The sequence below is a fragment of the Lissotriton vulgaris genome, chromosome 8 (assembly GCF_964263255.1).
Source record: "Lissotriton vulgaris chromosome 8, aLisVul1.2, whole genome shotgun sequence".
Taxonomy (NCBI): domain Eukaryota; kingdom Metazoa; phylum Chordata; class Amphibia; order Caudata; family Salamandridae; genus Lissotriton; species Lissotriton vulgaris.
In genome coordinates, this window is record NC_141696.1 from 1,243,870,684 (window position 1) to 1,243,882,907 (window position 12,224).

Here is a 12,224-nt window from a genome sequence, read left to right on the forward strand (position 1 = left end):
CTATGGATGGAGTGTCCTCTATATCTTTTCTTTTTACATCAGACGATATTCACCTTCTCCCTTAAATATATTCCCCAAACCCAGTCACCCTTATGATCTTTATCCTGCTCCACTTTCACATTTATTCCATCTTTGGTTCTTGATCACACCTCCCATCACTTCCCCGGGCAATGCAACTACTAGGAGATTACAACATCTGGAGTGACAAAGCTGCTAACAAACATGCCACAGAGGGAATACAGAGCTTGGAGTTGAACACGGGTTGAATATGACACTCGCCAAGTATGAAGACAAATAACCTGATAGGGATCCTGTTTATCTGGAGCAACCTTGCAGTTGACAACTTTGGACTAAACAATGAATGGTAAACACCGTACCCAGAACGAGGCACACATGTCCTTTTGTAGACTTCTCAACTGAGCCCACGAGGCAACTTTCGCAGATTATTAATCTATGTCCCTATGCCCCTACAGAATACAACAACGGAATGGCTTCTTGAAGCCCTGCATGCCAAAGTAGATAATTCACTTGACACTGTAACAGGTCTGCACAGACGGAAAGGGAAATTTGAGATCAAGGTGTCTAATAAATAGTCGAGAATGTTTTGCTTAAGGTTTTGGTTTTCATCACCGTGTTGAATGGTTGGTTTCATTTACTTGTAAAGTTACATTTTCCATACAAGTTTACAACACAATATGGACGCTTATGGCCAAGAAGCACGCATTGAGATGTCACTGTACTCATGCGTTTGTGTAAAAACATTCTTTTGAACAAACAACCTCCGTAAAAGATTTTTTTATGGTCGGTGTTCGTCACATCATGATTTGTGATACTAAACATATTTGCAAATGTAGTTGGTGGTTTCTTAATATCGATTTTAACTTACAAAATGAGATCAGTATGTAACAAGCATTTACAATGCAACGGTCTCGCCTTTGCAAAAGTTTGAGATATTGGCATTGTAAATGACACATTTTTTATTTATGTGTTGGTTTTGAAAACCGATAAATAAATGGCATTGTCATTTACAATGCCAATAGCTTAATCTCTCGCAAATGCGAGACCTATTGCATTTGCAATGCAATAGGTCGCGTATTTACGCGAGTTTGAGCTGCTGACATTGAAAATATTATTGCGTTTTATTTTTGTTTAAAAAAGCAAAACATAAACAAAAGGTGACACATACATATATATATAAATGCATAGGTGTGTGTATATATATATATATATATATATATATATATATATATATATATATATATACATATATATACATACATATATATGTGCATATGTGTGTGCATAGAGGTAGTGAGAGGTAGAGTAGTAGTAGAGAGGTAGAGAGGAAGAGAGTAGAGAGTGAGTAGTAGAGAGTAGAGCGTGAGTAGTAGAGTAGTACAAAGTGAGTAGAGAGTGAGTAGTAGAGTGTGAGTATTAGAGAGTGAGTAGTAGATAGTAGAGTGGATAGTACAGAGTAGTAGAGAGTGAGTAGAGCATAGTTGAGAGTAGTAGAGTGAGGGGAGAGTAGTAGAGTAGTAGAGATTGAGTAGTAGAGAGTGAGTAGTAAAGAGAATTAGAGTAGTAGAGAGTGAGTAAAGAGTATTAGAGAGTAGTAGAGAGTGAGTAGTAGAGTAGTAGAGTGAGTAGTAGAGAGTGAGTAGTAGAGAGTGAGTAGAAGAGCGTGAGTAGTAGAGAGTGAATAGTAGAGAATTTAAGTATATGCAGCTGGTCAACATTATTAAGTCAAAAAGACCGGGTTTGAATATATCTAAAGGCTGTGCTCTATTAGATTATTTGAAAGGGGGAGGTCACAGAATCAAGGAACTGTACAGGATACTTATGGAGAGTCTCCCCGATGATCTGATCAAGGTGGAGGAGAGCTGGGCCTCCAAACTGCAGGATCCAGACATTGATCTTGATAGAGCATTGGTAATGGACAAAAGGTTTCTGAGATCATCAAATTTAAGAGCACAGCACTTTAAGACTCTTTTTAATTTATACTATACACCAGCTAAATTGTTTAAATGGGGCAAGAGACCAGACCATAATTGTCCTAGGTGCGGTAACGGGCCAGCAGATGTATTGCACATGTTTAGTAGCTGTGTAAATTTGGGACCAATTAAAAATGAAATTGAAAAGTTTTTAGAGGGGTTGCTAGCTGTTAAAATAGACCTATCCCCTACTCTTTTAATATTTGGTTGTGATGCAAGGCTAGGTTTGAGCATAGAGATAGAGGCGCTGGTTTTTATATCGACTGCTGTTTTCAGGATACTAATTGCTGCTGCATGGAAGGATGTGGAGCCCCCAACTTTTCAAATGTGGATCTGTAGGTTGTTAGGGATCCATAATATCGAATCAGAACTTTATGCCCTCAAAGGAATTAAATCTAGAGAAATGGGGCTACGTGTATGGGCGCCAGTGGCTAGGTGGAGGAAGTCAAGGTGTGAGGTCCTATAGATTACATTAAGGGATGTCATGGTCTATGTTACGTATGTTTGGTTTTACCTCCTTTTTACATTTGTTTCTCCTGTTAAATATCGCTCCTGGTTAATGCCGCTTCTATTGTATTTATATCATTGTATTTATTACATCATCAAGTGTATTCATATATGTCTATATTTTATGTTGATATATTTATATATACTGATGATTTTAATGTACACTTTGCTGCTATGAACTTTCAATAAAAATATAAATTAAAAAAAAGAGAGTGAATAGTAGAGAGTGAGTAGTAGAGAGTGAATAGTAGAGAGTGAGGAGTAGAGAGTGAGTAGTAGAGTGTAGTATGCACGTACGAGCTTCTGCAACTCGCGCCCCTGGAGGTCTGGTGGCTGTGGGGACTATTGCGTCCACTGCAGGGACCTGTGTGCCACGTAATGGTCACATGCTCAAATTCCAAAAGACCCTCTCAGCGTTTCATCCTTCTGGAGGTCGATAAAATGAGTACCACTGAGGGGGGGTAACAAACATCCATTATTTAATACCCATGTGTGAACGTGCGCTTTACAAAGAAACATTATTTTATCTCCGAGCGCTACACGGTCTGTAACCGACAGGTCTGTCATAAGGGTCCCTCTGCAGTATGGTGGTATGTAAGCTTCTCAAGGATATATATGTACATCACGTTTTACCTATTGGTAACCACCTGACAGATCAGATTTTGAGCACCAGACCGATTAACCTGGCAGAAGCTACAGGATTTATTAAAGACGGGGTGGGTGGGTTGAAATGAGAACGCGGCTGGGGCTGACCTTTTCATTTCCGTGCAGCACGCGGGTGTCCCGTGTTTTAATTCCCCGCTTTGGCGGAAAAGGAATGCAGGGCTGGTCTGTTCAATCTGAAACCCTGCTTGTGGGGGGTCCAACTCCTCTGGGCCCCCCAAATCACACACCGCTGGAGAGACCCGGCTGCGGGATAGAAATCCAATATTCTAGCTTTTAATAAAGTCAGGTGTGGGGGAGGAGTACTTAATCACAGACACAGCTTGCGGCCCCGCCACCCCCTTTCATAACTGTGCCAGACCTCTCCGCTAGGGACCTCTAAAGAAATATATCGAAATTACCTTCCAATAGTTAATCATCATCTCGACAGGAGCTCTCTTTAAATTTGCCTTTTAACCAAATTCTTCAAGTCTGAGTAGAAACACCTGTCTTGTCCAATCATTTCACTGTGCCTAAATATATTACATTAAATCCTCTAGAAGCTATTGCTAGATATATAGTGGTATGTTATTGTTTTTGTAACATAACATATAATTTCATTGTTATTTAAAGGTACTATCAAGACTGCAATAAACTAATATTAGGTATGTTATGTATTTAGCATAATATGCCAAACACGCTATTTGTAGAAAAGGGAATGTTGCCTCCAGATTTCAGTTTCGAGTCTTGACGAAAACCACTTCGCCATTCATCATTCCGAGGCCGGTAAAAGAGTACCGTTTACATGAGTCAGCAACTCTTGTTGAGACATTGCAAGAGAGTGCCAGTGATGCGTTACATGAATGATTTACTTATTTACACATTCACCAGGCGCCCCGGTTTAGTCACGACAAACTTAGGAAGTGTCAGTAAATTAAGCAGAAGCTATGGTTTTTCGAGAGGGCTGACTGGACTCAAAAGGAGGTCAGTGTTTATGTGATCCATTGGAGGATTAGTTGGCATCCATTATCAGGAAGTCATTTAATTAACAAAGATGATTGTGTTTGTAATAGATTGTTTCAGATGTGTTAGATTTAAAAGTTGTATTCAATTCAAACATTTCACAAAAATATTTACAGGTTTCACACAGACTCCGTTGCAGCCGCACGGACCCACTGAGCTACCTGCCAGGCTGGTGCTCGACTCGACTTGAAATGAATCGCATTTCCGCTCAGATCTGTGCCCGGGGCCATCTCTTGAATGTACCACTGTAAATATGTCAGGGTATTTTAATAAATGTAAACAATACATTAAACTGATTTCTTCTAAGCAGAAAATGACTCTCTTGAGATCAGAGCTGATATTACTTCTCATTTTAAGGACAAGACGGACAGTAGAAGTGCGATTCTGACATCTGAGCGGCCGCCACGGTGCATAGGCTGCATTTTTTGAAGACTGCTGGTTAATTTCCGTTCTCCCACAAACCCGCTCTTTCCAGTGGCAGGAACGAAAGGCAATGTATGCCGAATTTTGGCAAATGTAGGAAAACTAGTTCTTGTGGCGTTCAATCCAGTTTGGAGAGCTTGGTGTAAATAGCGGCTGTCCGGAGACTTCATGATAAAATGTAACATGTTTGCAGTTCCAGGGTGGATCCGTTTAATTTTACTTGAGAACACGTCTCTAAAGTTTAAAGCCAATTCGTTCATATTAAAAACAAGACGGCACTGCGGAGCTTCGCAAGCAAGCTACTGCCCGGGCGCCATCTTCGGAGGAATGACAAAAATAAACCTTGGAAAAATAAACAAACGCCCACCGCTGCATGACGAAGAAAAGGGGTGGAGCTTAAAAAAAACACAGAAACGCCCACGAATCTGCTCCCACAATGATTGACACATCTCTCTTCCAAAGGCTAGCCTCCATTTATGGAGCTAGCCAATGGAAGAGAGAGGCGGGTTAAAGCCACAGTACTGGAAAACAAAAAATATCGCCTGCGCGACACTGCTGCGCAGTGAACGCCAGGCGAAACCTAAATATAAAAAAACATTGCATCCACTGCAGGATGAAAGGTTACTAAAAGCACTTTTTAGGAAACCTTTCCACGACCCATGATCACATGCCAGTTCTTTGGGAACTGCCCCTCACGAACAGTTGTTTTTTCTTCCTTCACCATGGACACAGATGATGAAGCATCAGAAGAACTGTTTGTTGTCTTCAAATATGTAGTGTGTGTTTTTTTAATTCCTTCACCCAATCTCATGCAGAATAGTAACAATGGTAGCAACACATTTTTCACCTGAAGAAGTAAGCCAGTCAGTAGCTTTCTCAACCTGTCTTAATTCATGTGATAATGATTGATTGTCTGTGGTGGAAGACATGCTTCGTTTTCTTAGTAACTCCTTTAAAGCTGCGAATTCAAAGGTGAATATCTATCCGAATGCTCATTGGTATTCTTGACCAACTTCTGCTCTTTCAAGCTAAACTGATCACTTACAACATCAATACTCCTTTCAACATCTGGATGCTGCTGTGGGGTTGTACCTTCATGTTCGAGCTCCAACACACGGCAATCATTTACAACAATTCTTAGAATTGACTTATAGCAGAATCCTGTTCTAAGAATTAAACCCTAAAGGTATTAAATGCATAAACGACGCATTGCGTGCACATATTATACTAGAGCATTGAGCTGAACGTGTGGCTGTCATCCCTTCTTTTTCCAAAAAGTCTCTAATGTGAAAGAGTAACAAAACAATAAGGTTCAATTATATTGAAAGCAATAAAGTGTAGAAAATGACTTACATAATCTGTGAGGTCAAGTAAGGTTAGCGTGTTGAAGTTGTTTGATGCATGACTTCCTCTTATTAGGCAAAACATTATCATGAATTTCTTGATTTTCTTTAAGGTAAGTATTTGGTGTAATGTTGTGGCAGCCTGACTGGCAACTATTTAGCATCTTAATTGTGTATGAGCGAGTGGGGGGGTGGAAGCTGAGTCTTCTGTTCAGGTAGGCTGGTCCGGTGTTGTGGAGTGCTTTGTGTGCGTGGGTGAGGAGCTTGAAGGTGATCCTCTTGTCGACGGGGAGCCAGTGTAGGTCTCTCAGGTGGGGGGTGATGTGGCTGCGGCGGGGGACGTTGATGATCAGTCGGGCAGAGGCGTTTTGGATACGTTGTAGTCGTCGTAGGTATTTGGCTGGGATTCCTGCGTGGAGTGCGTTTCCGTAGTCCAGTCTGCTGCTGACGAGGGCTTGGGTCATCGTTCTTCTTGTTTCGGTCGGGATCCACTTGTAGATCCTGCGGAGCATGCAGAGGGTGTTGTAGCAGGAGGAGGAGATGGCGTTGACCTGTTTAGAGATGGAGAAGGATGAGTCAAGGATGAATCCTAGATTGCGTGTATGGTGGGTGGGTGTTGGTGCTGTTCCCAGTGTGGTCGGCCACCAGGAGACGTCCCAGGCAGAGGGGGTGGGTCCGAGGATGAGGGCCTCTGTCTTGTCCGAGTTCAGCTTCAGACGGCTGCTACTCATCCAGTCGGCGACAGCCTTCACTCCCTCGTGGAGGTTGGTTTTGGCAGTGTGTGGGTCCTTGGTGAGGGAGAGGATGAGCTGGGTGTCGTCGGCATAGGAGATGATGTTTAGGTCGTGATGGTGGGCCACTTGTGCGAGGGTGAACATGTCGACCTTGAACAGGCTGAGGGATGAGCCCTGGGGGACGCCGCAGATGATGTTGGTGGCTTCGGATCGGAAGGGTGGGAGGCGGACTCTGGGTTCTGCCTGAGAGGAAGGACGTGGTCACGTCAAGGGCCTTCTCTTGGAATCCGGCTTCTAGGAGGCATGTTTTTAGAGTGCAATGGCATACCGTGTCGAAGGCGGCTGACAGGTCCAGGTTGGATGAGGGCTGATGTTTCGCTGTTGTTTAGTTGGCGCCTGATGTCGTCTGTGGCGGCAATGAGGGCTGTCTAGGTGCTATGGTGGCGTCTGAATCCGGATTGGGATGGGTCCAAGATGTTGTTGTCTTCCAGGTGGCGGGCCAATTGCATGTTGACGATTTTCTCGATGACTTTTGCCGGGAACGGGAGCAGGGAGATGGGCCTTAAGTTCTTTTGGTCCTTGGGGTCCGCTTTGGGCTTCTTAAGGAGGGCGTTGATTTCGGGGTGCTTCCAGCTTTCCAGGAATGTCGCTGTTTTGAAGGAGATGTTGATGGCCTTCCGTAGTTGGGGTGCGATGGTTGCGTCTGCTTTGTTGAATACGTGGTGTGGGCACGGGTCTGACGGGGATCCTGAGTGGATGGAGTTCATGACCTGGTGTCGTCGTCGTTGACGTTGGACCAGGCCATCAGGCGGTTGGGCGCTGGTGGTGTTCACAGGGGAGGTGGAGTCTGGCGTAGTCGGGCGGTCATGGTGTTGAAGCTGTCGTGGATGTCAGCGATCTTGCGGTGGAAGAGGATGGCTAGTGAGTCGGAAAGTTCTTGTGAGGGCGGGATGTCGTTGGCGTTGGCGCTGGGGTTGGAGAGTTGCTTTACGATGCTGAAGAGCTCTTTGCTGTCGTGTGCGTTGTTGTCCAGGCGGTTTTTGAAGGAGGAGCTCTTGGCTAATCTGATGAGGTGTTGATGCCTGCGGGTGGTGTTCTTGTGGGCTGCGTGATTGTCCGGTGTGCGTTTGTGGAGCCATATCTTCTCCAGTTTCCGGCATGTGCGTCCGGAGGTCTGGAGCTCGTCGGTGAACCAGGTGGCTCTCTTGCTGGCGTGGCTGTTGGAGGGTTTCTTGAGCGTGGCGAGGGTGTTCGCGCAGTCGTCGATCCACTGTCTAAGGTTGTGGGTTGCAGCGTCTGGGTTGGTGGGGTCGTGGGTGGGTTCTGGGCGAGGGTGGTGATCAGCTGGTCGTCGGTGACTTTGCTCCAGCAGCTGCGAGGCAGCTATTGGGTGCGGTGGTGCGTGGTTGGTTTCTTGAAAGTGAAATGGATGCAGCGGTGGTCGGTCCAGTGGAGTTCGGTGGTATTGTCGAAGGTGACATGGGAGCTTGTTGTTGTTCTCAAGGTGGAAGTTGAGGTCCCCGAGGAGTATGTAGTCCGTGGAAGCGAGTGCGTGGGTGCTGGCGAGGTCGCAATGGAGTCACTGAACTGAGCCCGGGGTCCGGGGGGACGGCAGATGAGTGTTCCTCTGAGGGTGGTGTTGGGGTCGGTGTGGATCCGGAAGTGCAGGTGTTCGGCGGTGTTGAGGGTGTCGTCTGAGTGGGTGGCGACCTTGAGGGTGGACTTGTGGACGTTGGCTATTCCTCCTCCGATTCCGTTGGCGCGATCCCTGTGGGTGATCTTGTAGCTGTCTGGGATGGCTATGGCAATGTTGGGCGCCGAGGAGTTGCTCCACCAGGTCTCGTTCAGGAAGGCCACATCTGGGGCGGAGGTATCGATCAGATCCCATAGCTCGACGGCGTGTTTGCATGCGGAGCAGGTGTTGAGGAGTATGCAGCCAAGGTGGTTGGGTCCGGTCCTTGGAGGTTTGGTGGTTCTGTCGCAGGTGAAGCTGCAGGTGCGGCAGGAGAAGGGTCCGTGGGTCCGTTTCGGGGCTGCCTGGAAGCAGGTGTGGTTTCGGCCGGCATCGAGTGCGTGGAGGGTGCTGGCGTCATAGTGGTTTTAGATGAGTTGTAGTCTTCTTCTGCTGTGGATAGGACTTGTTCTACAGTGCCCTTCTGACTATTCTCTATCCCTCTCTCTCTAATTATTTTACGTTCTCTCCACTCCCTCTTCCCGTCCCCTGCTCTCTTTATGGAACCTACTGGGTCTTGGCTGTCTTGCAGTTCTTGCTTACCCCTGTACTCCAGCTGCCACCCATCACAACATCACCAGACGTCCATATTTTAATAGTTTTTAAACCATTCCCTAATGAATGCATGCACACGGCGGGCATCTTGGAATGTTGTTTTTTTAATGTTAAATACTTCCAAGAAGGCCATAGTGTGCATGTATGTGCACGTTCGGGTGGCCACTTCTGAATAATTTTGGCCATAAAATATATCAAACCAAACAACTTCTGGCTTCAACACACCAACTAATAAAGCACCCGGTTCCACAAAGTTGTTGCACTTGCTTGCAGACGTGTGGCTTTTCACCGCAGATGCTCTAACCAGTTGTCACTCTGGATTTTTAACATCAAGAAGGAAACCCATCTCCAACCAAACACTGAACATTAAGTTAATCAGACTAAATTGCAAAATAGTACACTTATTTTAATGCAAATTAAGTTTTTAAAACACCGACTGCCGTTTACTAGTTTGAGCTATACCGAATCATATAGCAAGCAACAAAAAAAACAGTAGACAACATTAAGAACTGTAACGTTTAACCACAGAAAGGTCCTGGAGAGGAATGTCTAATTAGTGGAATTCAGTATACAAAAAAAAATCAATAAAAACAAACAATCTCCCATGTCATGCTTTAAATCCCATCCGGTCGTGCAGTACGAGGTGCAGTTCTGCACATAATCATGTAATCGGATTACAGAATTTACAGCAGGAAGGACCACTGCTCCCCCGATGGTGGCTCCTTGACACGAAAACAGCCAATAAATTATTATGGTAGGCTGCCAAGAAGGTGTGATTAAAACGGATGAAGAGAAAGGGCAAAGACTGGCGAGGCAAATCCTTCTCAAGATATAATCTAGTTTACAGGAGGACTTTTGTTGTGTGGCTCTACTAAGCAGCTCATACCGGTTTGTTTGCAAGGGCAAGTGCCTGTGTGGTCTCGCCATCTCCTCATTTTAAATGGCACTGAAGAATGTATAATAATTCTTTATTTGGAGCGATGGACTCTTGTTTAGTTTCCTTCTAACGTGCTATTCCAACGACCTTTAATTCAATGCGCCTATGAAGCCCTTTACTGTTCAACATAGTAACGCGTCATTTACGAAACTTCACTAAAATAAAATCAATTAAAAAAACACTTAAAATGCCTACAGGCCTGGTCTTCCGTCCTGTCATGTACATAAACTCACAAATATGTGCAGGGCACGAGTCTTACGAAATAGGCAAAGGTTTAGAGGATTGAATGGGAATGCGCTGCAACATCAAAGGAAGTGACGTAGCAGGAAGAGTCATCATCACCCTATCATATCTCTGTCTTTGCCGGGAATATGCCAACTTTCGCTCCTACTGACCAAGGCATTTTGGCGAATATAAAGTAGTACTCCTTTAATAGTACTTAATGTACTCAGTCTACCATGCCTTTGTGAATTGACCACAAAACACCTAAACTGGGAGTACAATAGAACTATTCAGGGCTAGTCATGTACAGTTAGCACAATGAGAAAGTCCTGTGCATGCTTTGCACTTTTACTAACAGAGAATTAGACATTTCCGGGCCGATTCACAAAGTCATGGACGAATAAAAGAGTACTTCTGTAGTAAGCCTTTCTGTACTCTAAAATGCTTCTATGGATCGGCCCCAGGGTATACAAAATGTAGAGGATGCATAATGGGTAACTATCTAATATGGTCTGCTTTTGCCATCAAGAAGATCTGGACACCTCATAAACCAGGAGACCGAAGGTCAAATGATTTGTAAATGTCACCAGAACACCAAGCTGGCAATCTACTATCATATTGCACAATCTATTATTAATTTTCATTCTGCATGTTCATTTTGGAAAAAAGCTATCTACTTCAAATTGCAACTAACAAAGGGCACTGATTGGATAAGAATGTTTAGGTATTGCTTTCCTTTCATCAATAAATTGTTACTACAATGATAGCCACTGGTGGGGGTCGTGGTTTTTCGGTGAGTCTGTGGCAGCAGCGTTTACAGCATAATTATATATTTGTTGCATTTTCCACATAATTTGCCAAATCAGTAGATTTCACACAAACATTAGTTTCTGTCACAGGCATATTAAAATTGTTTTGATGGAGAATGTGCAGCATAATTTGCACCTATTGCCTCAAAATAACCTTGCTGAGTGTAGAGTGGTGTAGGAGTTAAGGTTCTCTGGGAAATATAGGTTTTTAAACCACTGCATTTGTACAATAAAAGCACGAAAATATGTACTACAGTGGAGAAGTGTGGCTCAATGATTAGAGCGGCAGACCCTGATGCAGAGGTCTAGCCCGGGACCAGGGTTCAATTCTCCGCCTCGGCGGGTCTTGGGCTCAAAATTCCACGGACCTGATAATTCTCGCCTCGGTGCCTATTCCAATCATAGAGTCCCACTCTGCAACTCTGGGCAATAGCTTGCTTAATCTCCACAACGGCCCCCACAAAGCTAAGGATGCCTGGCCTCCACCATGGGGGTGCCCAGGAGTGGACACCTCACAGGGAAAGCCAGGATGGGTTCCACAGCGGTATTCGTGCAAGCGCCTTGAGACCCTTGCGGGTGAGTAGTGCGCTATACAAGTATCAATTTACATTTTACTATACATTTACAAAACACTTTAATTGATATTTAGCGTTTTGGATGCACTTGTCAAGCCAAAGTGTGGTAAAATAATTTCATTGCTAAAATTGACAATATTCCTTACGTTTTGCAGCATGATCTTTGGGCTTGCAATAATTAAGGCCTTAAATAATAAAAATGGATGGGACCACTTGCATAGCACCTGAAATTCTCATTGAATTTTAATGAGGCTGAAACAATATGGTAGGCTTTCAAATAGCTGGCATGTTTCATTCAGAAGGCATACGTCCCAATAAGCTAATTTTGTGATACACCAGCTTTTCATGCTTTTAGTAGAACTCTTTCCCAAATACCGACAACGTGGTGTGAATAGTCGACTGAAAACATGGCTATAGCCGACTAAGCGGTCTTCACTTCAACAAACAATGATGAAACTATTCTTGCATTATATGGTACAAGAGAATAAACTGACTCTTCCCGGTGGTGTAGCTAGGGGGAGGTGGCATGCACAAGGTACGTTTTCTCTCTCTTGTCGTCGTCTGTCACCTCTCCCCCCTGCTCGTCGTCATCTGTCACCATCCCCGCTCGTCGTTGTTTGTACCCACCTCCCCTCCCCCCCCCCCACTCCTACCTCCACTGCCAGTCCCTGGGCGGCAAACTCTGGGATCACCCCGGGCGGCAAAAGCTCTAGCTACACCATTGCAGCTGG

General features: G+C 44.6%; 1 protein-coding gene across 1 annotated transcript in view; it reads right to left on the reverse strand.

The window, feature by feature from the left end:
* The window catches only part of MTUS2 (microtubule associated scaffold protein 2), a 1,086,829-nt gene that overhangs the window by 111,238 nt on the left and 963,367 nt on the right, over positions 1 to 12,224 (reverse strand). The window lies entirely within an intron of this gene.